Source organism: Ranitomeya imitator, chromosome 2 (assembly GCF_032444005.1).
Source record: "Ranitomeya imitator isolate aRanImi1 chromosome 2, aRanImi1.pri, whole genome shotgun sequence".
NCBI classification, from domain to species: Eukaryota; Metazoa; Chordata; class Amphibia; order Anura; family Dendrobatidae; genus Ranitomeya; species Ranitomeya imitator.
Genome location: NC_091283.1, coordinates 374,813,113 through 374,836,998, shown reverse-complemented (window position 1 = coordinate 374,836,998; position 23,886 = coordinate 374,813,113). Strand labels below are relative to the sequence as shown.

Here is a 23,886-nt window from a genome sequence, read left to right as displayed (position 1 = left end):
ACACCAGGATGTTGCCCATAGACGATGAAGAAAGGAGACTTGGAAGTAGATTCGCTGATATGATTGTTGTATGCAAATTCGGCCCACGGAAGTAAATCTACCCAGTCGTTCTGATGAGATTTAGAGAAATGATCAAGATAAGTCATCAAAGTTTGATTGGTACGTTCCACTTGACCATTGGTTTGTGGGTGGTAGGCAGATGAGAAAGCAAGCGTGACGTCCATAAACTTGCAGAGAGATCTCCAAAAGCGAGAGGTGAACTGAACCCCTCTATCCAAAACAATATGTTGAGGAAGACCGTGAATGTGAAAAATATGATGGATAAAAGCTTTCGCCAACTCAGGTGCAGAAGGTAAACCCGGAAGAGATATAAAGTGGGCCATCTTGGAGAACCTATCTACAACAACCAGGATGACAGTGCAACTGGAAGATCGAGGTAGATCGGTGATAAAGTCCATCAAAAGTCTAGACTTTCTAGACAGAACAGAAGCATCTCTACTGGTCACAGAAGGTGCAAAAAGTGTCAGAGAACCTCCAAAAGCAGATGAGTGGAAGCATGTGACCAAAAGAAGCAAGAAGACCATGGAGAAATCACCAACCACACAACTGAAGAACCGATATCAAATCTTTGTAGAGGATGAAGATGGCACACCTAAGAATGAAGCAATACCAGCAAGCAAAAAAGAAAAGGGCACACAGCAACAAGTGACAGCAAAAAGTACAGCCAAGAAGCAACGAAGAGTGGTGGTGGTGGGAGACTCACTACTGAGAGGCACCGAAGCAGCCATCTGCAGACCGGACATAACTGCAAGAGAAGTATGCTGCCTTCCAGGTGCGATGATCAAGGATGTGACCGATAGGATACCAAAGCTCTTCAGCTCCAAGGACGTCCACCCATTTCTTCTGATACATGTTGGCACCAATGACACGGCAAGGACTTTGAAGAGTTGGGGAAGAAAGTAAAGGAACTGGATGCACAGGTAGTTTTTTCTTCTATCCTTCCAGTAGACGGGCATGGCACCAGGAGATGGAACAGGATCCTTGATGCAAACAACTGGCTAAGACGATGGTGCAGACAACAAGGATTTGGATTCCTGGACCACGGTGTGAATTACTGGTATGATGGACTCCTCGCCAGAGACGGACTACACCTCAACAAACCTGGGAAACACACATTCGCCAGAAGACTCGCTACACTCGTCAGGAGGGCGTTAAACTAGAAGAAGAGGGGACGGGAAGAAAAACATTAGACTCGAACAAAGACGACCCAGGAAAACATACTCAGAAGGGAGGTAAGAACATTTCTAAAACAATCCACAGTGAGGAGATTGGAACAAAACAAAATCCTCTAAACTGCATGCTCGCAAACGCCAGAAGCCTGACAAACAAGATGGAAGAACTAGAAGCAGAAATATCTACAGGTAACTTTGACATAGTGGGAATAACCGAGACATGGTTAGATGAAAGCTATGACTGGGCAGTTAACTTACAGGGTTACAGTCTGTTTAGAAAGGATCGTAAAAATCGGAGAGGAGGAGGGGTTTGTCTCTATGTAAAGTCTTGTCTAAAGTCCACTTTAAGGGAGGATATTAGCGAAGGGAATGAGGATGTCGAGTCCATATGGGTTGAAATTCATGGAGGGAAAAATGGTAACAAAATTCTCATTGGGGTCTGTTACAAACCCCCAAATATAACAGAAAGCATGGAAAGTCTACTTCTAAAGCAGATAGATGAAGCTGCAACCCATAATGAGGTCCTGGTTATGGGGGACTTTAACTACCCGGATATTAACTGGGAAACAGAAACCTGTGAAACCCATAAAGGCAACAGGTTTCTGCTAATAACCAAGAAAAATTATCTTTCACAATTGGTGCAGAATCCAACCAGAGGAGCAGCACTTTTAGACCTAATACTATCTAATAGACCTGACAGAATAACAAATCTGCAGGTGGTTGGGCATCTAGGAAATAGCGACCACAATATTGTACAGTTTCACCTGTCTTTCACTAGGGGGACTTGTCAGGGAGTCACAAAAACATTGAACTTTAGGAAGGCAAAGTTTGACCAGCTTAGAGATGCCCTTAATCTGGTAGACTGGGACAATATCCTCAGAAATAAGAATACAGATAATAAATGGGAAATGTTTAAGAACATCCTAAATAGGCAGTGTAAGCGGTTTATACCTTGTGGGAATAAAAGGACTAGAAATAGGAAAAACCCAATGTGGCTAAACAAAGAAGTAAGACAGGCAATTAACAGTAAAAAGAAAGCATTTGCACTACTAAAGCAGGATGGCACCATTGAAGCTCTAAAAAACTATAGGGAGAAAAATACTTTATCTAAAAAACTAATTAAAGCTGCCAAAAAGGAAACAGAGAAGCACATTGCTAAGGAGAGTAAAACTAATCCCAAACTGTTCTTCAACTATATCAATAGTAAAAGAATAAAAACTGAAAATGTAGGCCCCTTAAAAAATAGTGAGGAAAGAATGGTTGTAGATGACGAGGAAAAAGCTAACATATTAAACACCTTCTTCTCCACGGTATTCACGGTGGAAAATGAAATGCTAGGTGAAATCCCAAGAAACAATGAAAACCCTATATTAAGGGTCACCAATCTAACCCAAGAAGAGGTGCGAAACCGGCTAAATAAGATTAAAATAGATAAATCTCCGGGTCCGGATGGCATACACCCACGAGTACTAAGAGAACTAAGTAATGTAATAGATAAACCATTATTTCTTATTTTTAGTGACTCTATAGCGACAGGGTCTGTTCCGCAGGACTGGCGCATAGCAAATGTGGTGCCAATATTCAAAAAGGGCTCTAAAAGTGAACCTGGAAATTATAGGCCAGTAAGTCTAACCTCTATTGTTGGTAAAATATTTGAAGGGTTTCTGAGGGATGTTATTCTGGATTATCTCAATGAGAATAACTGTTTAACTCCATATCAGCATGGGTTTATGAGAAATCGCTCCTGTCAAACCAATCTAATCAGTTTTTATGAAGAGGTAAGCTATAGGCTAGACCACGGTGAGTCATTGGACGTGGTATATCTCGATTTTTCCAAAGCGTTTGATACCGTGCCGCACAAGAGGTTGGTACACAAAATGAGAATGCTTGGTCTGGGGGAAAATGTGTGTAAATGGGTTAGTAACTGGCTTAGTGATAGAAAGCAGAGGGTGGTTATAAATGGTATAGTCTCTAACTGGGTCGCTGTGACCAGTGGGGTACCGCAGGGGTCATTATTGGGACCTGTTCTCTTCAACATATTCATTAATGATCTGGTAGAAGGTTTACACAGTAAAATATCGATATTTGCAGATGATACAAAACTATGTAAAGCAGTTAATACAAGAGAAGATAGTATTCTGCTACAGATGGATCTGGATAAGTTGGAAACTTGGGCTGAAAGGTGGCAGATGAGGTTTAACAATGATAAATGTAAGGTTATACACATGGGAAGAGGGAATCAATATCACCATTACACACTGAACGGGAAACCACTGGGTAAATCTGACAGGGAGAAGGACTTGGGGATCCTAGTTAATGATAAACTTACCTGGAGCAGCCAGTGCCAGGCAGCAGCTGCCAAGGCAAACAGGATCATGGGGTGCATTAAAAGAGGTCTGGATACACATGATGAGAGCATTATACTGCCTCTGTACAAATCCCTAGTTAGACCGCACATGGAGTACTGTGTCCAGTTTTGGGCACCGGTGCTCAGGAAGGATATAATGGAACTAGAGAGAGTACAAAGGAGGGCAACAAAATTAATAAAGGGGATGGGAGAACTACAATACCCAGATAGATTAGCGAAATTAGGATTATTTAGTCTAGAAAAAAGACGACTGAGGGGCGATCTAATAACCATGTATAAGTATATAAGGGGACAATACAAATATCTCGCTGAGGATCTGTTTATACCAAGGATGGTGACGGGCACAAGGGGGCATTCTTTGCGTCTGGAGGAGAGAAGGTTTTTCCACCAACATAGAAGAGGATTCTTTACTGTTAGGGCAGTGAGAATCTGGAATTGCTTGCCTGAGGAGGTGGTGATGGCGAACTCAGTCGAGGGGTTCAAGAGAGGCCTGGATGTCTTCCTGGAGCAGAACAATATTGTATCATACAATTATTAGGTTCTGTAGAAGGACGTAGATCTGGGTATTTATTATGATGGAATATAGGCTGAACTGGATGGACAAATGTCTTTTTTCGGCCTTACTAACTATGTTACTATGTTACAATGTGCTGCCAAGGAGCAGATGGAATAGGGAGCGGATGAAGCAGACCGGAGGGTAACTGCATAGGAGTCTTGTTGTTGGAACAAGACGGACAGGAGGCTATGAAGCTTCAGTTATCCTGAAGAAGAGTCGGCCACCAATAAAAGCGGGACACATATGAGAGTGTTTTCTTGAAGCCGACATGACTTGCCAATTTGGAAGTATGTCCCCAACGAAGGACTTGTCTCCTGTTGCACACAGGAACAAAAGTTTTACCAGGAGGTAGAGAAGACAAACTAACAGGTGCCACCATGATGACTTTAGACGTATCCAAGATATGCGAGGGCTACTCCACTGACTCCGTAGATAAGAAGGACCTGGACAAAGCGTCAGCCTTGAGATTTTTGTTACCAGGACAAAAATGCAACTCAAAATTAAAACGGGCAAAAAATAAAGACCATCTAGCTTGCCGAGGATTAAGTCTATGATCTGTGAAGACTTTAAATGGGTGAATAGCTCCCTCCAAAAGGTATCTCCACTCCTCAAATGCCAACTTGATGGCTAAGAGCTCCATGTCGCCAATGGAGTAGTTCCGTTCAGAGGAAGAGAATGTCTTGGGGAAGAAACCGCAGGGAACAAGCTTCTCAGAAGAGGACCTTTGAGAAAGTACTGCTCCAGCTCCAGCGGCAGACATCAACCTCCAGAACAAAAGGTTTATTCACCTCAGGATGATGTAGTACTGGAGCAGAGGCGAAGGCTTGTTTCAGAGACGAGAAAGCATCTATGGCTTCAGACGACCAGATGTGAGGATTGGACCCCTTACGTATCAGAGCGGTGATAGGTCTGGTCAAAGAGGAAAAGTGAGGGATGAACTGCCGATAGTAATTTGCGAAACCGAGGAATCGCTGGATAGCGTTGACACCATTTGGACGTGGCCAGTTGAGCACGGCAGACACCTTCTCCGGATCCATGCATAGTCCTGAGTCAGAAATAATGTAACCCAAGAAGGGAAGAGACGACTGTTCAAAGGCGCATTTTTCAAGCTTGGCATAAAGGCGATTCTCTCTCAGGTGCAGTAGAACAAGACGAACATGCTTTCTGTGGGAGATCAGATCCGGAGAGAAAATAAGGCTATCATCCAAGTAAACCACCACACAAGTGTACAAAAGATCTCGAAAAATTTCATTCACAAATTCCTGGAATACAGCAGGAGCTTTGCATAAACGAAAGGGCATGACTAAATACTCATAGTGCTCATCCCTGGTGTTAAAGCCAATTTTCCACTCGTCTCCGGAGCGAATACGGACTAGATTGTAGGCACCACAGAGATCTAGTTTCGTGAAAATGCGTGCTCCTCGTAGACGGTCGAATAGCTCTGGAATAAGAGGAAGTGGGTGCTTGTTCTTAATTGTGATGTTATTGAGGCCCCGGTAGTCAATGCAGGGACGAAGAGACCCATCCTTCTTGACAAAAAAGAAACCCGCGCCTGTGGGTGAAGATGACTTCCGGATAAAACCTCTGGCTAGATTCTCCTGGACATACTCGGTCATAGCTTGAGACTCAAGAGGATTCAGTGGGAAAATATGCCCCCTGGGTGGTGTCGTGCCTGGTACAAGGGCGATCGGGCAATCATATGGATGATGTGGGGGCAAGTTCTCCGCCTCTTTCTTGTCAAAGATGTCCGAGAAGGACCAGTAGGCTGAAGGCAAATCTGCAGGTGCCAGGTTAGACTGAAGAATCTTTACAGGTTGCACGGGAAGAAGACACCTGGTCTGACAGGCGTGACCCCAATGTAAGACATCACCAGATCGCCAATCCAGGACGGGTTCATGAGTTCTTAACCACGGAAGGCCCAAAAGGAATGTATGAGACAACGAAGGCAGCACATAGAAGGCTATTTTCTCCCGATGCAGAGCTCTGATCTGTAACTCCACCTCTTCTGTGACAAGGGCAACAGTCTCCCGCAAGGGCCTACCATCGACCGAAGCTAACTGCCGAGGAGTCTCCAAGGATTTGACAAGAATATGGAGTCTCTTAACTGCCTCTATCTGAATAGAGTTCCCTGCAGCACCAGAATCAACATAAGCCACCTCGGAAAAGCGACTAGTACCAAGATTAACTAAAACAAAAAGCGTTAAAGGTAGAGAGGATTCACAGATACCTAGGGAGACCTCTCTTAGTTGGCTTAGGCGGAAGCGTTTCCCGGCCTCACTGGTCAAGAACGCAGAAAATGAGACGCGCTGCAACAGTAGAAGCACAGACCTTGTGCGACTCTTTCTTTGCGGCGTTGTTCTGCTGTTCAGAGACGATCCACTTGCATGGGTTCAGGAGCCGGAACCGGAGGCAAAGAGGCCAATAGCGAAAAGGAAGGACTAGAAGGGACAGAAGATAGGCGAGAAGGTCTTCTCTCTCTATCTGTTTCACGAAGCCGTTCCTGGAAGAAAAGATCAATGCGAGTTGCTAGGGATATGAGATCCTGCAGAGACGTTGGTGTGTCTCAACCCGCCAGCTCGTCCTTGATTCGAGAAGACAGACCTTGCCAAAAAGCTCCCAGAGTGGATTCACCCAGGCCAAAGCCTCCCCTTCTAAGTGAGACACCACGAAAGCCACCTTGGCCCGATCAGTGGGGTATTGTTGCGGCAATAGCTCAAAATGTAGTTGGCACTGGTTTAAAAAGCCACAACATAACTTAGGATCTCCACTATACCGTGGAGGTTTGGTCAGGCGAGGTGGTGGATGCGGAGCGGGAACGGGAACCAAAGTGGCCGACTGCAGGGAAAGCAGACGGTTATCCACCGATGCAATATAATTTAGAATGTGACTCAGGGTGTCGCGTTGCTGAGTGAGCTCTTGCTGGAGACTAGCCATTTGGGACACGTTCCCAGGATCAGAGGGCTGTAACGCCGATAAGCGGGACTCCATGGCTTTTAAAAAGGCCATGATCCTGGTTTAATTCTCACGAAGAACCCCAAGCCTTTTCTGAGCGGAAAAAGGAGTACCAGCGGGGTCCATGGCCTGATTGTACTGTGAGAACGCAAGAGGAACTCCAAAAGGTGGACCCGCTAGACCGCAACAGCGAACCCTCCAAGGGCGAGTGGACCCAGTGGACCACCCCCTATACAGGGAGCGTTTGAGGCAGGCTCAAGGGAGACTACTGCCGCGGCAGCTAGTACCTAAAGGAGAAGTGCAGAAGAGAGAGTATACACGGCAGGAGCACAGAAATACGGACAGGGCGGAGATGCAGGTATAATCAGAAAGAGCGCCAGGAAGATCGGCGGGACTGAGAAGAAGACTTAAATGGTGAGGACGGCAGGAGTATCTGACACTGGGAGTGATACCAAATGCAGGCAGGATGGAATGAAGGGGAAATGGAACAGAGAGCAACTGGAGACACTGGGAACTAGGCAGGCGAGATATGAGACGCAGACTGGTTGACACGACAAAGGCACGACTGTAAGAAACAAACCAAGAGACACGGGTAGGCAGGCACTGGAAGGGAAACGAGAGGGAAAAAACACAATGGAGCGAAGAAATACAAGGCAGCTAATAAGAGCAGACAGAGGACGGAGCTACCAGACGACGTGGGGCCAGAGTCACATGAAAACACAAATGACAATCAGGCATTGCCAGGAGGAAGAGGCGGCCTGATAAGGAGGACGGAGAAATACCTTCCGGGTGGAAGTCCTCCAGAGCACAGAGCGTACCAGAGAGAGTGGCCGGGATCAGTGAGAAGAATGTGCGCGTGCGCCGCCAAACCCAATGCGCGCGCGCACCCGAGGAGAGCCAGGAGCTGGGCGCGCAGGAAGAGCAGAAGACCGGGAATGAGCAGGGATGCGCCGGGACGCCGCAGTGTGGTAAGTGTGAGAAACATGCGGCGAGGCAGGCGGGAGCATAACAGAACCATGTTCCCTGGTGACATATGACGAATACAAGCCAAAAAGTGCAGCTATATAACACTACATACTATAAAAGAGGGGCAGGGCACCTCCAAATAACAGAGTGCTGGTCAATTCCGTGTATAATAAAGGTATAACACATAATTGTAAACATTGGACACCTTAGGCCGGGGTCACACTAGAGAGAAATACGGACGTATGAGAGGCGCAAAAACAACACATTGCACTCGGACCAATGTTTCTCTATGGGGCAGCTCCTATCAGCCGTATATTTCTCTGCTTTATTTAACGGGCTGAGAAAATCACAGCATGCTGCGATTGTCAGCGTATTCCGAGAAAAATACGCCAATTCAAGTCTATGGGGGCGAGAAAAATACGGATTACACACGGACCATACATGTGACTTGCGAGAAATACGCACCGGTGTCCTATAGAAAAGCCGGTAATTCAGTGCGGTGTACAGTAAAATCACACTGACAGGTTAGAATAGAATAGATAAAATAAATGTCTACACATTGTATAGGTGTGTGTATATGTATATATATATATATATATATATATATATATGTATATCTATCTATCTATATATATATATATATATATATATATATATATATATATATATATTTTGTGGCATAGCGACTGGTCATGTGATTAATGGACGGTATGTATCGCAGAGGTGGGTGGCCCTGTGATGGAAGCCTGGGTATGTTTTGCTCAAGCAGATCTACTGCTGAGGGATTTGTTTACATTGGGAAGGCTTCCAGGTGATTGGAGAGATGGGTGGGTTCAGTCACCTACAAACCCACCCAAAGAGGTGTGTCTAAACACCTAAAATGGTCTTGTGTGTAAGGACCTGTGGTGATGTCACGCTCACCTGACTGGCCATGTGATAGGTACCTGGGTGTGGTTACACCTATGTAAAGGAGGTGTGTTTAGCACATGGAGTGAGTGTTTGGGAGTCTGTCAGTGTGGACAGATTTCCATGTGTCCAGGCTGGACACTACAGACAGGAGTCTTGTGTATTGAGAGGAAGAAGGCCTTCTGTGTCTGTGGCTTCAGATAGAGCCTGAGTGCTGGACACTGCACAGCCTGTGTGCCCACAAGCCTGAGAAGAGCAGAGCTCTTCTATGGACTTTAATGCTATGTCGGCCTGATGTACGGACTGTTTTCCTTTTTGTTGCTGCCTTGCTGGTTTATGGAGCAAATAAACCGACATGAAGCTCATCATGAGAATGCCAAGAGTGTGCAAAGCAGTCATCAAAGCAAAAGGTGGCTACTTTGAAGAACCTAGAATAAAAGACATAATTTCAGTTGTTTCACACTTTTTTGTTAAGTATATAATTCCACATGTGTTAATTCATAGTTTTGATGCCTTCAGTGTGAATGTACAATTTTCATAGTCCTGAAAATACAGAAAAATCTTTAAATGACAAATGTGTCCAAACTTTTGGTCTGTACTATATATATATATATATATATATATATATATATATATATATATATATATATATATCTACTATATAATTGTCTAAGGGTCACTTCCGTCTGTCTGTCTTTCTGTCTGTCACAGATATTCATTGGTCGCGGCCTCTGTCAGTCATGGAAATCCAAGTCGCTGATTGGTCACGGCAAAACAGCCTCGACCAATCAGCGACCGGCACAGTCCAGCGGAAAAATGGTCGCTCCTTCCTCCCCGCAGTCAGTGCCCGCTCCATACTACCCTCCAGTCAGCCCTCACACAGGGTTAATGCCAGCGTTAATGGACCGCGGTGTAATGCACTCCATTAACGCAGCTATTAACCCTGTGTGACCAACTTTTTACTATTGATGATGCGTATGCAGCATCAATAGTCAAAAGCTCTAATGTTAAAAATAATTTAAAAAATCATTATATACTCACCTTCCGCCGCCTTTCCCGATCGTCGCAACGCTCCGGTGACCGCTCCGTGCAAGCGGCAGGTTCCGGTGGCAAGGATGGTATGCGAGAAGGACCTGAAATGACGTCACGGTCATGTGACCGCGACATCATCACAGGTCCTGCGAGAAGGACCTGCCATGACGTCACGGTCAAGTGACCGCGACGTCATCACAGGTCCTGTGCCCATACCAACCCTGGGACTGGAAGCTGCCGGGCCAGGACTTCAACGGGCTTTTGAGGATGAGTATATGTTTACTAGATGGTGGCCTGATTCTAACGCATCGGGTATTCTAGAATATGCATGTCCACGTAGTATATTGCCAAGCCCACGTAGTGTATTGCCCAGCCAGATAGTGTATTGCCCAGCCACGTAGTATATTGCCCAGTCATGTAGTATATTGCCCAGTCATGTAATATATTGCAAAGCCCACGTAGTATATTGCCCAGCCACGTAGTATATTGCCCAGTCACGTAGTATATTGCCCAGACACGTAGTATATTACCCAGCCACGTAGTATATTGCACAGCCCACGTAATATATTGCCCAGCCACGTAGTATATTGCCCAGGCACGTAGTATATTGCCCAGTTACATAGTATATTGCCCAGTGACGTAGTATATTGCCCAGTCACATAGTATATTGCCCAGTCACGTAGTATATTGCCCAGTCACGTAGTATACAGCACAGAGCCACGTAGTATATTGCACAGCGACGTAGTATACAGCACAGAGCCACGTAGTATATTGCCCAGCCACATAGTATATTGCCCAGCTACGTAGTATATTGCCCAGCCACTTATGTCACAGGTTAAAAAATAAACATATACTCACCTTCCGAGGGCCCCTTGTAGTTCGGTCACATGACCATGACGTCATGGCAGGTCCTTCTCCCATACCATCCTTGGCATCGAAACCTGCCGCTTGCATGGAGCGGTCACCGGAGCGTCGCGAAAGGTGAGTATATAATGATTTTTTTTATTATTATTATTTTTAACATTAGATGTTTTTACTATTGACGCTGCATAGGCAGCATCAATAGTAAAAACTTGGTCACACAGGGTTAATAGCGGCGGTAACGGAGTGAGTTACCCGCGGCATAACGCGGTCCGTTACCGCTGGCATTAACCCTGTGTGAGTGATGACTGCAGGGAGTATGGAGCGGGCGCCGGGCGCTGACTGCAGGGGAGGGACTAATCGGACTGTGGCCGTCGCTGAATGGTCGCGGCAGCCATGACAGGCAGCTGGCGAGACCAATCAGCGACTTGGATTCCATGATAGACAGAGGCCCCGACCAATGAATATCTGTGACAGACAGAAGGGCAGACAGAAAGACGAAAGTGGCCCTTAGACAATTATATAGTAGATTTTTTAAGTGTATACTACGTGGCTCTGTGCTGTATACTCCGTCGCTGTGCAATATACTACGTGGCTGGGCAATATACTACGTGGCTGGGCAATATACTACGTGGCTGGGCAATATACTACGTGGCTGGGCAATATACTACGTGGCTGGGCAATATACTACGTGGACATGCACATTCTAGAATACCCGATCCGTTAGACTCGGGCCACCATCTAGTATATATATATATATATATATATATATATATATATATAATGCAGAGCTAGATAGCATAAAAGCCGGTAATTCAAATACCAAACCCGACAGGATATGAGACATGGTTTACATACACTAAACCATTTCATATCCCTTAATCCCTCACTAATAATGTTATTGGTGTGTGTGTGCAAAATTTGGGAACTATAGGTGTTAAAATAAAGGCTTAAATCACGGAAAAAACTGGCGTGGGCTCCCGCGCAATTTTCTCCGCCAGAGTGGGAAAGCCAGTGACTGAGGGCAGATATTAATAGCCTAGAGAGGGACCATGGTTATTGGCCCCCCGGCTAAAATCATCTGCCCCCATCCACCCCAGAAAAGGCACATCTGTAAGATGCGGCTATTCTGGCACTTAGGCTCTCTCTTCCCACTCCCGTGTAGCAGTGGGATTTGAGGTAATAAGGGGTTAATGTAGGTGACAGCAAGGTGTGCTATTGTATGGTGACATTAAGCTTGGTTAATAATGGAGAGGAGTCAATAAGACACATATCCATGATTAACCCAATAGTAGGAAAGGGTTAAAAATAAACACACATTAAGAATAAAGTATTTTAATGAAAGAAAGACACAGGGTTTTATTATCTTTATTGTCCACTCAATCCAATTGAAGACCCCCGTTCTCCTGTAACAAATTCCAAAATAAAAAAGTAACAATATCCCATACCTGTCCGCCATACAGTCATGTCCCACGCTGTAAGTCCATCTGAAGGGGTTAAGTACAGTTACAACCAGAAGTGCTGCTAATGCAGACGCCCCCGGCTGTAAAAAGACTGGGGAATGAATGAAATGAAGGTAATGTAACTTGGGTGATTAGCGGTGCTGTCACCAAAGCTGTGCCCCCTTGTGGCATAAACTCATTTGAACTGTAGCGTGAGAAAATATATAGAAAATTTCCCACTCTACCGCTGGATGTCTCAGAGGGCAATTGTGCACTCTGCAATTGTGCACTCTGTTTTACTGAATTCTGGCTGTGATTGTTCAGCCCACATCCGCTCTCATTGGTGTGGCTAACCTAAGACACCTTGACACATGAAGGTACTCGTTTGGAGGTCTGTAAGCCAACTAGCTCTTCTCTTGCTCGCCGTTCCACATAACACACGTGTTCAAAGAGTAGACGTTAAAGGGATCTGGAGCTTCAGGGCAGGTAAGTATGACCCTGTCGTGAGCCTGTCCCTCCCCCTTATCACTGCCTGGTTCCCCACTTTTTTCCCCTTTGTTTTCTTTTCTTGGAGTGCTGGATACCTGAGGGGACTTTCCTGGTGCAGGGGTTAGACAGGAGATGGGCTGAAGTGAGGCTTTGATGAACGGCTGAGTATCTGCGGGCTCTCTCCGCTCTTTCTGCGGGCTAGGTGGTAGCTGACGGTGGTGGGGGGTACGGGCGCAGGGCGTAAGAGCACTCAGCCAATTGGCTGGTGGGATATTCCAACCAGTCACTGGGCTGCACCTTTCCAGCCAATCGACAGCCAGTTTACTCCCGGCTTATTAGCACGGCCTGTCTTACAACTAATCAGTGATGGTGTTTTGACGCTCCGGGTACTTGTCCCTCTGCCTTTGCCTCTTCCTCTTCTGGGCTGTAATTGGGCACTATTAAGATGTTGTCCTCCTTCCTCGGTGTCTTCCTTCTCGTGGGTTAGCATGCTTACCTAGGGAACAGATTTCTCCTGCAACATGGATGTAGTAGGATGTTGGCTACTGGGGGCTGATACTTGGCACTCTAGCATCTATCAGTTTTTGTGTCATTGTTTAGTGGAGTCTTCTATTTCCTTTCTGAGTTTTCGCTATCATTTATAATGTCTGAGTCTAGAGAGGACCGTGCACGCCCATTAGCGCAGTCTGAACTTGTCACTTACTATGCTTGTGTGTCTTGTAATAGTAAGTTTTCCAACGGTCAGTTTGTAGCCTATTGTACCGTCTGCACCCCTCTTGCTTCCTTATTGGTAGCCGAAGAGGGGACCTCCACGACATCTGAGGAGCGAATGGCCCCTCCTGCCTGGGCTCGTGATTTAGCTCAGTCTCTAGCCGAACTAACCATTGTGTCCAGGACGCTAGTAATAGTTGTGGAACTGTTACCAATGACTACTACCACCCCAGAAGCTACGATCGCCGCTGTGAGTCAGAACTTCCAGTCACCCCGTACCAGTATGGCCAGTCATGAAAGTGGTCCAGATGGTCTCAGGTTACCTCCTCGTCCCAGAGGGTAGAGCACAGATTCCTTTTCCCCTTCCCATTGGATTCGCTCCCCTCAGTGATAAGAATCTATTTCTATTGCAGAATCTGTCCTAGATCCATATCAGATGGGGAAGCTGAGAGAAATGGCAGACAGTTTGGTGACGGCTATGGATTCCTCTCTGGAATTGACTGCTGCGCTGCCCCCTCGCTTTACCGAAATTCTTAGGAGGGGTAAGTGCAGGTTTTCTTAGGAGGGGGTAAGTGCATTGCTAGATCTTTTTCTAACCATGAGGAATTTACAGAGGCCTTACACAAGGCATGGAAACACTCATGGCGATGTTATATTTCTTCCGAATAGAGCTGGTGACAGATTGGTCTACTCCATCAGTGGTAGATACTCCAGTGTTTCGCTTATCTAAAGTGACCAGTCTATCTCTTGCTGAGATTGCTGCACTTAGAGACCCGGGATAGACATATAGAATCTGTGGCGAGGTCCACTTTTGAGGCAACAGGTTTTGCCCTTTGCACAGCCGTTTCTGCCACTTGAGTTTCAGAGGCGGTAATGTCATGGACTAAGCACTTGCGCAGAAGTCCTTATCGGAGGCGTGGGACCTTGCGGGGCTGTTCCTTTCGTCGATTTCCCAAATGGGATGAGCCAGGTTGGCAAGTTAGACCAAAGGTCGCCCAGGAGAGCTACCTTTAGAGCAACTCCCACTGGACGCCCTTCAGGCAGGGGTGACCGTAGGTGTTCCCACTTCAGAGCACTTCAGGGTCTTTATTCAAACCTGTTCGTTATCCCCAAGAAGGACGGCTTGGTGCAGCCTATTTTAGATTTAAGGCGCTGAACAAGTAGGTTCGGCTCTTCAAAATGGAGTCTCTCTGGTTAGTGGTAACATCCATGGAAGCCAGGGAATTTATTTCTTTGGTAGATATTCAAGACACTTATTTGCATTTGCCAAGTTTTCCAACTCATTAGCGATTTCTTCACTTTGCGATAAATCAAGATCACTATCAGTTCTGGGCTCTCCTATTCATGCTGGCCACAGCGCCTTGGGGTATTCACGGAGATCTTGGCCCCGGTTATGGCACTGCTCCGGTCCAGGGGATAATTGTTTTTCCCTATCTGGATGATATTTTTGTCAAAGCACCATGCTTTGCGCAAGATCTAGAAAGCCCCTGACATGATTGTTCTTCAGACTTTAAGCCTATGTCCCATCCCCTGATGACGCCACTAGCGCGGTGAAACATGTTGGGGGGACGCTGGCGCTAAAATTTGTTGTACTATTCTGCCAATGTGTATTAGCATACCGGGTGCTATGCATTTTATAAATGAGCAGGAATACTCCATAAAATAACTGCAGACTTCTGAGACAGATTAGGGACAAAATGTTGTATACCTTTTGTATATTCTTTATTTTAATTAATAGAAATAAAAGTTTAATTTTATGGTCTTCTAGTGAGGGTTTATTTGGGGTTCTCCCCAATTTGGAAATTATATATTCCTCCAAAGACTATCTTAGTTCCTCCATTATTTTTGTAATATTTCTTCAGACTTTGGACCAATTCGGTTGGATTGTCAACAGGACACAGTCTGTTTTAGTTTTATATCAAAACAGCGGAGTGTCACCAGTCAAAAAATTTAAATCAAAGCAGGGTGTGACTAATAATAAAAATTACGGTATAATCAACCACATATAAGTAAACAAACAAAGGACTCACAGAACAGATTCCCATATACATGGAATCTACGGATAGTAGGATCCCTCAGACTGTCCACATGGACGCCTCAGTGTCAGTCTTGAAAGGGAAAAATCTCCCCAGAAGGAGCATGTAACATGTACGAGTGGTTTCTCTCACCGCATGTAATAAATACCATGAAGGTTGGGTGAAGGTGCATGTATCCTGTCTTTGTCGTTAATGCAGAGCCATACACAATACATAAAAAAATTGGAACGATCTCACCTCCAGTTTTCTTGTAACGGCAAGACCTACTCACATCCGCAGCATCTGGGAGGGGGGGTCCACAGTTTTGACCACACATATGCCCATCCAAGCTGTCAGACGTGTAAATTAACCCCAAAACATCAACCGCATTCTTCCCTACGCGTTTCGTTTTATGGACTCATCAGGGGAAACCTATGTGACGTCCTTCCACACCCGTGGGGGACCCTAAACCTAGGGGTATGCCAATGATCGCTGTGTAGTGGCGTTTCTGTTATTTAAATAGCCCGCCCCCTGTTAACCGGGCCCGGGCTACTTGACGTCATTTCCTGTGCGTCCTCTTGGAACGCACGTCTTGGACCGCACGCGCCACTTCCGGCGACGCGTGCTGTCCCATTGCCATGGCAGCACACTGCCCATACAAACCGCCGGTATCGTGGCGTCTCATTGCGCCGTGCGCCTCACTTCCGGTGTGGCGCACCTGTCCGGTTGCCATAGCAGCGCGGCGCCCGACCGTAACCTCAGGTCCAGGCGCCCCTGCTGTATATTAGCGTTCCGGAGTCCCGGAGTCTCGCTGCCTTGGGCTGTGTAAAGCCCCATCTGCAGCGCAATGAACAGGTGAAGTTTTCATAATCTCTTCCCGGATGTGACAAATGTCAGTCATGAACATGCTGCACTGTTTTTCATACCGGGTCATTTCTCAAAAGACAATAGATCCTACCATAACCTCCTCTCAGGAGTGAGGATCCTCACAGTGGGCACATGCTGGCTGATCCCTGCGGAGGGGGGAGTGACGCCCACATCGAGGGACAGTGAAAGGGCCCTATTCGTATGTCCAAGATCGTCCTGGAAAATACTAATTAAAGACCCAAAAATCATGATAAGATAAAAATGACCAGAATAAACATGGATGGGGCCCAATGGGGAGATGGGGCGGAGACCAAAGACAGGAGTGGTGCATTGGAAAAAATCAGAGAGAGGGATAGTATTGTGTATACCCCCCCAACTTATCCCTAACCAAACTCCTATCCTCCCAGGCCTACCTAACAATGGAGGTTGGCACCCTAGGACAGAAAACGCAAGATTGGCGCCCCCATTCCACGACGGCTGACCCTATTAAAAAGTCCTACCACGCCCTAATGGAAGGAGAGAAAGGGGGGAAGGAAAGAATCAATGTGCGTGTATTTAGTTGTCCAGAAAGCAACTATAAGTTAGGATCTCGTTTAAGCCTCCTGGTGCTTGTGTCTTCAGGCGGAAGATCCATCTTGTCTCGCATTGTAACAGCATTTGATCCCAATTCCCTCCCCTTTTGGGTGCACCAATCCTGTCAATTCCCATGAACTTAAGTCCTCGACTATCGCCACTATGTTCGGTGTTGATATGTCTGGCCAGGGGTGTGTCTCTATTCAGGGCAATATCTCTCAGATGTTTCCCGACGCGTCTTCTAAATTCGCGTATTGTTTTGCCAATGTATTCTAGACCGCACTTGCACATTGCTCTATAGATTACTCCCTTGGATCTACAGTTTATAAAATGGTAGATCTGATATTCCTTCCCTGTCACTCCACTTTGGAACTTTGGGCCCACTGCCATTACAGGACATGCTACGCACCCACTGCACTTGTAGCATCCCTTTGGTGGTTTTGGGAGCCACGTGTCATTCACCGGCGGGGAATAATGACTATGTACAAGTCTATCGCCTATGAACCTGCCTTTCTTAAAGGTGATCCTCGGGGAGTCCCCCGCCATCTCTCCAATGTCCTCATCCATGTTTAGGATGGACCAATACTTCTGCAGTATTGTCCGTATCTTTTGAGCCCCATTGTTATAGGTGGTAATGTATCTGCAAACCGGCATTGCATCTTTTATTGTAGCTGGTACCAATAGACTATTTCTATTAATGTCTTTCACCTCATTGAAAGCTTTTTTTAGGATCCCATCCGGGTATCCCCTGGCTACAAATCGTGTCTTTAAATCGGCAGCCTGTATCTTGTATTCTTCATTCGAGGAGCAGTTTCGTCTTGCTCGCAGATATTGGCCTTTGGGAATGCCCTTTTTCAGAGACACCGGGTGATGGCTATCCCATCTCAGAAGGGCATTCGTGGAGGTAGGCTTTCTGTATGTCTTAGTATCCAGATGTCCATCTGGCATTTTTTGGATATATAGATCCAAGAGCGGTAGTTTGTCTTTATGGTATTCGAAAGTAAAAGACAAGCCCAACTGGTTATCATTTAGTTTAGATACGAAGTTAGTCAAGGTTACAGCATCCCCATTCCAAATTAGTAGCACATCATCTATATATCGGGCCCAAAAGGCTATGTTAGCCTGTTCTTCTATGAATGTGTCTCCAAAGACCTCGGATTCCTCCCACCAGCCCAGGAGCAGATTTGCGTACGCGGGCGCACATGAATTGCCCATAGCGGTGCCCCTGTGCTGGTGGAAGATAGATCCGTTAAAAAGAAAAAAATTCCTTGTGAGACAGAACTCAAGTAGGTCCAAGGTAAATTTGTTGTGCCCTGTATATTGTTGGCCTCTACTCTTAATGAAGTACTCCACTGCCCTTAGACCGTCACAGTGTCTTATTGACGAGTAGAGTGCCTCCACATCGATGCTACAGAGTAGGGCCTCTGGTTCCAGGGTTAATCCGTCTATTTTCCTCAAGAGGTCCATAGAGTCTCTAGTATACGAGTTGAGTGCTGTCACATGTGTTTTGAGAATTTCATCAAGGTAAATCCCCACATGGTGACATAGACTGTTAATTCCTGAGACTATGGGTCTCCCCCTAAGGGGGACTAGACCCTTATGGACATTTGGGAGGCAATAGAACGTTGCCACTACCGGATGTTGTGGGAGTAAATATTCATACTCGTTCTTGTCAATTAGGTCATTACTTAGCCCTCCATCCAAAATCGACTTAAGTTGTTTTCTATACAATGAGGTGGGATTTGAGGAGATTTTTTCGTAATTTACTGGATCCTCAAGGATCCTTTCACACATATTTACATAGTCTTCATGATTCATAAATACTGTGTTGCCCCCCTTATCTGAGGGCTTAATTACGATCTTGGGGTCCTTCTCTAGGCCCTTCAAAGTCTCTATCTCTGATCTGGACAAGTTGTACTTCCTTCCCATTGGTTCGTTTTCCAACTTCTCCAGATCTCTGGTCACCAGCTCTTCAAAGATGTCAATTGCAGAACGGTCGCCCTGTATTGGGGGCATTTTTTTACTTCTGTTTTTTAAATTTGTAAATGGGCCTTTCCCCGTGTTTTCTGGGGTAGAGTCTGCCAAGTCATACAAGAACCTAACATCTGCTAGCAATGAGTCTGGTATGTCCATGTCCCTACACGTCCTCTTGTCCTCTCTTACAAAAAACTTCTTCCACTTAAGCCTTCTTGTGAAGAGATGTAAATCCTTCACACTTTCAAATGTTTGGAAGTTCGATGTGGGTATAAAGTTGAGGCCTTTGTTCAAGACCCCAACCTCTAAATCACTCAGATTTCTTGATGAGAGGTTAATAACTTGTGGGGCCAGGGGTTGTGTTAATTCCCGTTGTGGTTGGGCCGATTCCTCAGGAAGTATTCTCGGTCTAAAAAACGAGCCCCTCCTGACCTATCACTGGGCCGCCCCCTTTGGTTCCCCCTTCCCCTGTGTTTGCTTTTGGTATTTCTTGGACGTGTGTCGGAATCAGATAAATCTGTATCTGTGGACGAGATATCTGTTTCAAATGTCCTGTTTGCTTGTCTACTTTGTGGGAGTTGGTATGCCTTATTCTCTTTAAATTCTTGTAAGTCTCTTACAAAGTTTCGGTGTTTCCTCTCTTTTAAGTGGAATTGGTACCTTTCCACAGAGTTCTGCAGGACTGTCTCTTTTGAAGCAAAATCAGGTTCTGCCGCAAACTTTTTTGTAATGCTTATTTGTTCTTTCAAGCTCTCATTGAGTTTTATTAGAGTCTTTTTCTCTTCTTCCAGGAGAAGGTTCATAAACCTCAATGAGCTCAGGGTGGCCTCCTTTTCCCACTGTTCACTTAAGGTACCGTCACACTAGACGATATCGCTAGCGATCCGTGACGTTGCAGCGTCCTCGCTAGCGATATCGTCCAGTGTGACAGGCAGCAGCGATCAGGCCCCTGCTGTGCTGTCGCTGGTCGGGGAAGAAAGTCCAGAACTTTATTTGGTCGCTGGACTCCCCGCAGACATCGCTGAATCGGCGTGTGTGACACCGATTCAGCGATGTCTTCACTGGTAACCAGGGTAAACATCGGGTTACTAAGCGCAGGGCCGCGCTTAGTAACCCGATGTTTACCCTGGTTACCATCCTAAAAGTAAAAAAAACAAACACTACATACTTACCTACAGCTGTCTGTCCCCGGCGCTGTGCTCTGCACTCCTCCTGTACTGGCTGTGAGCGTCGGTCAGCCGGAAAGCAGAGCGGTGACGTCACCGCTCTGCTTTCCGGCCGCTGTGCTCACACAGACAGTACAGGAGGAGTGCAGAGCACAGCGCTGGAGGACAGACGGCTGTAGGTAAGTATGTAGTGTTTGTTTTTTTTACTTTTAGGATGGTAACCAGGGTAAACATCGGGTTACTAAGCGCGGCCCTGCGCTTAGTTACCCGATGTTTACCCTGGTTACCGGCATCGTTGGTCGCTGGAGAGCGGTCTGTGTGACAGCTCTCCAGCGACCAAACAGCGACGCTGCAGCGATCCGGATCGTTGTCGGTATCGCTGCAGCGTCGCTAAGTGTGACGGTACCTTTAAACCAGAGTTTCTGTACCTGAAACCAGGCTGTAGTGTAATCCTTAAGTGGTGGGGGACAATGCCTGCTTTAATGTAGTTATCCAGGCTTTGTACCTCCCACCAACTGCAGATCTGGTTCTTGTAAACTTGGGTCAGCTCTTTAAAGGCACTATTATATGTTGGTGTGTACTTGGACTGCACAAAATTGCGGTCCGAAAAAACCTCCTCGGCCTCGACTACCCACGATTCAGTGTCGACCCCCCTCTCCAGGAAGCCAGCCATGCCCCAATAGAAGGCAAAAAATCAAAACAGCGGTGTGTCACCAGTCAAAAAATTTAAATCAAAGCAGGGTGTGACTAATAATAAAAATTAACTTTTAATATATAATGCTAAAACTGTGGACCCCCCCTCCCAGATGCTGCGGATGTGAGTAGGTCTTGCCGTTACAAGAAAACTGGAGGTGAGATCGTTCCAATTTTTTTATGTATTGTGTATGGCTCTGCATTAACGACAAAGACAGGATACATGCACCTTCACCGCACCTTCATGGTATTTATTACATGCGGTGAGAGAAACCACTCGTACATGTTACATGCTCCTTCTGGGGAGATTTTTCCCTTTCAAGACTGACACTGAGGCGTCCATGTGGACAGTCTGAGGGATCCTACTATCCGTAGATTCCATGTATGTGGGAATCTGTTCTGTGAGTCCTTTGTTTGTTTACTTATATGTGGTTGATTATACCGATTTTAGCATTTCTGTTTTAGTTTTATCCCTTAGTTTTTCCCTACAGTCATCAGTCAGAGATTTTAAACGACCTGGAAGCATTCCCGTCGATTTTGTAAGGTCCTGGGAAAGAATGTGGCGACTTTCAATGCAGTGCCGTTTGCTCAATTTTGGTCAAGGCCTCTTCCGAACACGCTTCTAGCCTCAGATCAATTCAACTCCTGGACTGACCAATCCGTCTCCCTCTTCATTGTCACTGGTCTCTCAGGTGGGATCATTCTTTTCTTTCCGTTTAGTGGCAGGTGCTCACCACGGATGCTGGCCTGTCCAGCTGTTGATTAATCTTCTGTCCCTTGATAGTTCAGGGGCTTTGGATCAAAAAGGAGAGACTTCTCCCATTAATCGTGCTGGAGCTCAGAGCTGTCAGTCTTGCTCTTTTACATTACATTACATCTTTTACATTGGCAGCACTTACTCCAGGGGTTGCTGATCAGAGATCAATCAGAAAATGTTACTGCTGTGGCCTATATCAATTGCCATAGGGCCCACAGAGCCCTTCAGCTGTGGTGAAGGTCACAGGGATTCTGGAGTGGGCAAAGGACAAGATTCCTCTAATCTCTGCAGTTCGTATACAAGTGATGGAGAACTGAGAAGCTGACTTTCTAAGTCTCCAGAAGTTATTTGCAGTAGAACGGGTTCTTCACACAGAGCTGTTCAGGCAGATTTATCGCCAGCTGTCTTTTCTCCCAAAGGTACCGTATTTTTCGGACTAGTAAGACGCACCGACCATAAGATGCACCCCAATTTTGGGATGAAAATAGCATAAAAAAAGATTTTTATAAGATGGGGTCCGTCTTATTGTCCGAATTTAAGGTATCTTACCTGAGGGCAGGCGGTGGAACAGCAGAGTCACAGGAGGCATGGTCCCTTCCTCAGGATAAGTCCGGTCCAATGTCATCGGTGCTGATGTTCGGTGTGGGCTGTGGGGAGTGCACCTTAGCAGGAAGGTACCCTATAACCTGTTGGGGAGGAGCCAATATTATTTCAATGCAATGCAGACTATCCCATGATTGTTTGTGCCCCAATGAAGACTGCGAGAAACAGATTTTATAATAAGTAAAAAATCTATTTTAACCACCAGTATTATTTGTTTTATACTTTTGTAATGAGAACGGTGGAGATGGCAGATTAGAGCTGATTATAGTGACTTCTCCATCTCTGTGTCTTTTACAATATTTGATTAAGGTAAAGATCTGAAACAGTAAGGGTATGTGCACACGTCAGGATTTCTTGCAGAAATTTCCTGAAGAAAACCGGAAATTTTCTGCAAGAAATCCGCATTTTTTTTTTGCGTTTTTTCCCCCTTTTTTTTGCGGTTTTCTTAGCATTTTGCAAGCGTAATTAGCTTGCAGAATGCTAAAGTTTTCCAAGCGATCTGTAGCATCGCTTGGAAAACTTACTGACAGGTTGTTCACACTTGTCAAACATAGTGTTTGACAAGTGTGACCAACTTTTTACTATAGATGCTGCCTAAGCAGCATCTATAGTAAAAGATAGGATGTTTAAAAATAATAAAATAAAATTAAAAAAAATGGTTATACTCACCCTGCAGACAGCAGATCTCCTCAGCGGCGTTCGTTCCTTTAGATGGGGTGTGTGAAGGACCTTCGATGACGTCATGGTCACGTGAGCGGTCGCGCGACCAATCACAGGACCGCGACGTCATCGCAGGTCCTTCACACAGACCATCTATAGGAACAGAAGCGGCAGCATGCACCGATGAGAGGCGGGAAGACTCCGGGGCCATCAGAGGGTGAGTATATGACTATTTTTTATTTTGATTCTTTTTTTTTAACCAATTATATGGTGCCCAGTCCGTGGAGGAAAGTCTCCTTTCCTCCACCCTGGGTACCAACCGCACATAATCTGCTTACTTCCCGCATGGTGTGCACAGCCCCATGCGGAAAGTAAGCAGATCAATGCACTCCTAGGTGTGCGGAATCCCCGCAATTCCGCATATTTAATGAACATGTTGCTTTTTTTTCCGCGATGCGATTTTTTTTCGCGGAAAAAAAAGCAACATTTGCACAAGAAATGCGGAATACATTGTAAATAGTAGGAGGCATATGGAAGCGTTTTTTCGCGTTTTTATAGCAAAAAAACGAGAAAAAACTGCGAAAAATACTGTACGTGTGCACATGGCCTAAAACTGCATCTTTATTTAACACGCTTCTTTTGGTAAATATATATTGTATATGTACATTAAAGTGAACCTGTTGGCAGAATTGTGCTCAGTAAACTACAGACACTGTCAGGTTGACGCTGATTATACTGATTAAAATGTGACCTGGAGGGATGAAATCCATCTTCTGCTTCTTGTGTAATCAGTGTTAGAAGTTTTCAGTTGATGAGATGCTCGTGTTTCCGAGCGGGACTGTGGGCAGAGACTTATCTTCCTGCTCTTGGCCATAGAAACCAAGGAGAGACCTGCCCACAGGCCCTAAGCACAAACATTCTGTCTCTTTGGAGTGGCCTGTGGACATGACTCTCCCTGGTTTCTCTGGCCTAGTGCAGGAAGATAAGAAGATTACACAAGAACCACAAGACAGATTTCTTCACTCTAGGTATCATTTTAACCCTGCAACCTGACAGTGTCTGT

General features: G+C 45.7%; 1 protein-coding gene across 1 annotated transcript in view; it reads left to right on the top strand.

Annotated features, from left to right (window-relative positions):
- LOC138664005 (zinc finger protein 585A-like) overlaps positions 1–23,886 on the top strand; it is an 87,023-nt gene that overhangs the window by 13,056 nt on the left and 50,081 nt on the right. The window lies entirely within an intron of this gene.